Source organism: Dendrobates tinctorius, unplaced genomic scaffold, assembly GCF_039654945.1.
Source record: "Dendrobates tinctorius isolate UK_male_01 unplaced genomic scaffold, ASM3965494v1 ptg000246l, whole genome shotgun sequence".
Lineage (NCBI taxonomy): Eukaryota > Metazoa > Chordata > Amphibia > Anura > Dendrobatidae > Dendrobates > Dendrobates tinctorius.
Window position 1 is genome coordinate 2,283,970 of NW_027361913.1, and position 5,425 is coordinate 2,289,394.

Genomic DNA, 5,425 nt, shown 5'->3' on the forward strand with positions numbered 1-5,425 from the left:
CTCTAATGTATGCCATGACCTCTGATATGATCTTTGTGAAGATCCGTGGGGCTGAGGATAGACCGAATGGGAGGACATTGAACTGATAATGGACTGAGTGCTCTCCCAGGGCAGTTGAGAATCTTAAGAAGTTCTGATTAGTTGGATGGATCGGGATGTGGCAATATGCATCCTGTAGGTCTATTGTCTCTATGATGAAATCCTGCCCAATCAGAGGTACTGTTGACCTGACAGATTCCATCTTGAATCTTCTGTATGTTATGTACCTGTTCAGGGGTTTCAAATTGATTATAACACCGTTTATGACAAACAGATTTGAGTAATGTCCGGTGTTTCTTTCCCTTTCTAGGACTATGGAGACTACCTTTGTAGACAATAGGCCCTTCACTTCCGCTATCAAGGTGGACTGTACGGCTGGAGAGAAGAGTCGCTGTTACCACCATGTCCGCCCACACTCCGGTCTCCCGACGTGCTGCTGGGATCAGAGCGCTCCTCTGCTGGGATCGGGGCACTGTGCTCCCGGCCTTGCAGCCTCCCCAGGTTCCTCGCTGTCCACGCATGTGCACTCGCCGGGTGCACTAGGCTTCGGCTAGAGTCCTGACCAAGAAGTGATCTCGCTGGGTGCCTGGTGTCAGGTATATCAGACTGCTTCAGCTGTTCCTCACCACCTATGATTTCCTGCATTTGCCTGTGTAGGTGCTTTCCCAGGTACCTGTACGCTTCCAGTGCGTACTCTGCTCTGTCCCTGTACACTTCCAGTGCGTACTCTGCTCTGTCCCTGTACACTTCCAGTGCGTACTCTGCTCTGTCCCTGTACACTTCCAGTGCGTACTCTGCTCTGTCCCTGTACACTTCCAGTGCGTACTCTGCTCTATCCCTTTATGCTTCCAGTGAGTGCTCTGCTCTGATTTCTCCGAGTACACTTTCCAGCGTTTGTCCTGCTCTGTCCCTGTACGCCTGCCAGGTCATGCTCTGCACAGCCCAGGATCTCGCCCCCTCTGTGAACTCTGCCTTGTCCTGGATCCTGTGTTTCTTTGCGGCTGCTCAGCTCTCGGTGAGTACCCTAAATTCTTCTCCTTGTCCTCGAGTCAATCATTTGGAACTAGCAATTGTGTTATACCTTCCTCCTGGGCCTGCCCCTAACAGTCCCTGTTTAGGGGTCGGTTTCACCTGGCCAGCTTGCCCAGGGTCAGTTGGTACCTCGATCCAGTGGGTCCACTCTAGGTTTGTTAACAGTCGCATTGTCTTTATTGTTTTTGGAGGATACAAGGCAAACTCTATATTTATTCCTTCCCTTATGTTAGAGTCCATTGGTCTGAACAGATCTTGTGCCACTGTGGAAGGAAGTTTGAGATGCAACCTCCTACTGAATTGACGTCATAGCTTATTTTGTCTCTGGGAGTGGGGAAGATAAATATTTCTGCCTTTTTCCCCTTTCGGGTGGCTCCAGTGACCCGATTTTCCCTTCCCCTTGTACTGAGGTGTATGCTCTTTCTGGGGGTGAAAGTGCCTTTTCCTAGTATTCCCAGGCTCAGGTAAGGTCTTTTTCTTATCCGAAGTCTTCTCTAACAGTTCTTTGAGGGCAGGACCAAACATGTATTTCCCTTTGAAGGGGATAAAACACAACTTCAGGTTTGAAGTCATGTCGCCGCTCCAGGATCTTAGCCAAAGTGCTCATCTCACAGAGTTTGATAACCCTGACGATCATGCTGCTACTCTTACGGATTCTGCAGAGGCATCAGCTAAGAACCCTGTTGCCTTCTGTTGGAGAGGTAGAGAAGCTAGGATTTCCTCTCTGGGAGTACCGTAGACAGGTGTTCCTCCAGCTGCCCCAGCCAACGGTACATCGATTGGGCCATACAGGTAGATATGGTGTTGGTATTTAATAAAGATGATGAGGTTTTCCCATGATTTCCACAGTAGCCCATCCATCTTGCGTTCCAGTGATCCCATTAACTGTGAGGCATCCTCAAATGGTAGCATGTTTTTTAGCTACACGTGCAATCTTGATGTCTTTTGGAATTTTTGACCAGCATGATGCAATTTCATCACCCACAGGGAACCTGTCCTTCATCTCTGGAATGGTTAGCCTTTTTTCTGGGGATTCCCACTCATCTAGCACCATGTCCCGGATGTTTTTGTGAATGGGAAATACCTGTTTCTTTCTAGAACAGAGACCCCCTAACATTTCTTCCTGTACCGTCTGGGCAGTCTTCCCCTCAACGGTCCTCCTTACTGCCGTGAAGAGTTCCTCTATATCACATGTGGAGAAATAATGTCTCCTGCTGGGAGACCTCTGGGTCCAGGATTAATTTGCCTTCTTCCAGAGGCTTGTCTGGGATCGACGGTTCATCCCAAGTCATCATTCCCTTCTTCCTCTATATTAAGCTTCCTCCTTTTAGCTTCTCAAAGGATAGTGGGTGAAGGTTTAGGCTGGGAAAAAGTGGCCAGGGAGGTTTTTATCTCCTGTTTGATTAGGCCCTTAATTTCTTCCATCAAGGATGGTTGCTCTTCCCTGATGACTTTCTGAGTGCACTCTCTGCATAATGCCTTCATATGCGAAGAGGCCAGCTTTTTTTGTACAGACTGCACATCTCCGAGAAGTCTTGGACTTGTTCCTGGTGCAGGTTTCTTCTCCCCCTACAAGAAAGGGGAGACGGAATAATAAGGCTCTAAACCTGCACACAGGGAATGGACACCCAGTGAAAGTTTACTTACTGTGACCGGGAGGGTGCTGAGATCTGCAGACACAGAGTGAGAGGAACCTGACATCTCCCTGCTGTTAACACACAGTGGTCCTACCTTAGATGTCCTCATTGTCCAGGGCTCTTATATGGGCAATCGGACTAAAGCACCTGTCCTCTGATTAGAGGACCTCCTTCATCCGATCTCCAGGTGTGTGTGGGGCCCGCCGACACCATCTGCACTGCAATACTTATGCGTTCTAACGTGGAACGCAAGAATCCTGCCTCTGTATGTTGAAGCTGGCCGGCATGTGATGTCACCTCCTGCCGCTGGCTTCAGACCCGGAAGTTCTCGCGCATGCATGCCCACCGCGACACGCAGCCTGGATCCGCACCACCAGAGAGGAGGCTGGAGAGCTCAGCGAGGCCTCCAGCCAAAGAATCCCCCACAGACTTTACCTGAAGAAGCAGACTGGAGGGGGGGTCCCGAGTCCTGAACAGAGATGAGAGCAGCGCTCAGGGAGGAGAGGTAAGTCTGCTCCCTTGCTCGAATCTATTTCCCCCCCGGTGACTGTTGCTGGCACAGCCCACTATGGATGGCCTCTTCCTCCCTAGTAGGGACAGGAAAGAACACTGAGGGGGAGGATGTGGGAGAGGTTATTTAACCTCTGATATTTCCAGATCTGTACTGCCCCATAGTATATCATTGGGTGGAGTCCTGATAAAACATTGGATAGCACTCGGTCGTGTAATACTCTAATGTGAGCAAGGCCTAATTACTCCTGACAAGCTACCAATTTAGAATTGTAGAACAATCACATCCGCTGTGTATTTTTTGCAAGTTATCTTATATTATATTTTAGATTTTTTGCAATATATCAAATATTTGAGACTGATTTGAATTTAAAGCACAGTTGTGATTTCAAAAAGCGATTTGAAGAAGGCTTACCGTATATACTCGAGTATAAGCCGACCCCCCCTAATTTTGCCACAAAAAACTCAGAAAACTTATTGACTCAAGTATAAGCCTAGGGTAGAAAATGCAGCAGCTACTGGTGAATTTAAAAAATAAAAATAGATACCAATAAAAGTAAAATTAATTGAGACAGGTTAAATGTTTTTGAATATCCATATTGAATCAGGAGCCCCATATAATGCTCCATACAGTTCATGATGGCCCCATAATATGCTCCATACAAAATACACCCCATATATTGCGGCACAAAGGTTAATAATGGCCCCATAAGATGCTCCATAGAATAATATGCCCCATATGCTTCTCCATAAAGGTTATGGTCCCATAAGATGCTCCATAGATTATGCCCCCATATGCTGCCCCATAAGATGCTCCATAGATTATGCCCCCATATGCTGCCCCCATAAGATTCCCCATAGATTATTCCCCCATATGCTGCCCCCATAAGATGCCCCATAGATTATGCCCCCATAAGATGCTCCATAGATTATGGCCCCATATGCTGCCCCCATAAGATGCTCCATAGATTATGGCCCTATATGCTGCCCCCATAAGATGCTCCATAGATTATGGCCCCATGTGCTGCCACCATAAGATGCTCCATAGATTATGGCCCTATATGCTGCCCCCATAAGATGCTCCATAGATTAAGGCCCCATGTGCTGCCCCCATAAGATGCTCCATAGATTATGCCCCCATGTGCTGCTCACATAAGATGCTCCATAGATTATGCCCCCATGTGCTGCTCACATAAGATGCTCCATAGATTATGCCCCCATGTGCTGCCCCCATAAGATGCTCCATAGATTATGCCGCCATGTGCTGTTGCTGCTGCATTTAAAAATAAAAAAATGACATACTCATCTCTCCGTCGCTGGGGGCCAGGTGCCGGTGTCACTGCTGGCACCTGAGATATTCACCTGTCCCCCAGTCCATCGCTGCTTGCTGCTGTCTGGCACATCATCTGTCAGTGACGTTCAGACTGCAGGGGGCGCAGCGTGCACTAACCACATCACCGTGCCCTCTGCTGTCTGAACGTCACTGACAGATGACGTGCCAGATAGCAGCAAGCAGCCATGGATCGCTATACTTACCCGTCCTGGCGCGGTCTCTTCAGCCCCCAGCTTCTCCGCGATCTCCCTTCCTGCCTTCAGCGGTCACGTGGTACCGCTCATTAAAACTCATGAATATGCGCATATTCATGAGTTTAATGAGCGGTACTATGTGACCGCTGAAGGAAGGGAGATCGCGGAGCAGCTGGGGGCTGCAGAGACAGCGCCAGGACGGGTAAGTATGACCTGACACCCCCGCCCCCCCTCCCCCCTGGTGTATATGACTCGAATATGAGCCGAGAGGGGGACTTTCAGCCAAAAAAAATGGTCTGAAAATCTCGGCTTATATTCGAGTATATACGGTAACTACTTGTCATTCATGGTTGGACTTTTAGGGCATGTGCACACATTGCAGATTCGTGTACGGATTTTTCGCGCGGAATTGTCAGAATCCGCAGGTCAAAATGCCTGAGTTTTACCTGCAGATTTAGTGCGGATTTGGCCTGCGCTTTTACACCTGCGGATTCCTATAATGGAATAGGTGTAAAAACGCTGTGGAATCTGCACAAAGAATTTACATGCTGCGGAAAATAAACCGCTGCGTTTCCACGCAGAATTTTCCGCAGCATGTGCACAGTGGTTTTTATTTTCCATTGCCTAACATTGTACTGTACATCACTTGAAGATCTGCAGCAGATCCGCAGAGGCAAATC

General features: G+C 48.4%; 1 long non-coding RNA gene across 1 annotated transcript; it reads right to left on the reverse strand.

Moving 5' to 3' along the window:
- Positions 1 to 1,353: 1,353 nt before the first annotated feature.
- LOC141063185 (uncharacterized) lies at positions 1,354 to 3,566 on the reverse strand. Its single transcript, XR_012224829.1, has 2 exons — positions 2,719 to 3,566; positions 1,354 to 2,640 (listed from the first exon to the last, which is right to left on the reverse strand). It is a non-coding gene; the product is annotated as an uncharacterized lncRNA (long non-coding RNA).
- Positions 3,567 to 5,425: the final 1,859 nt, after the last annotated feature.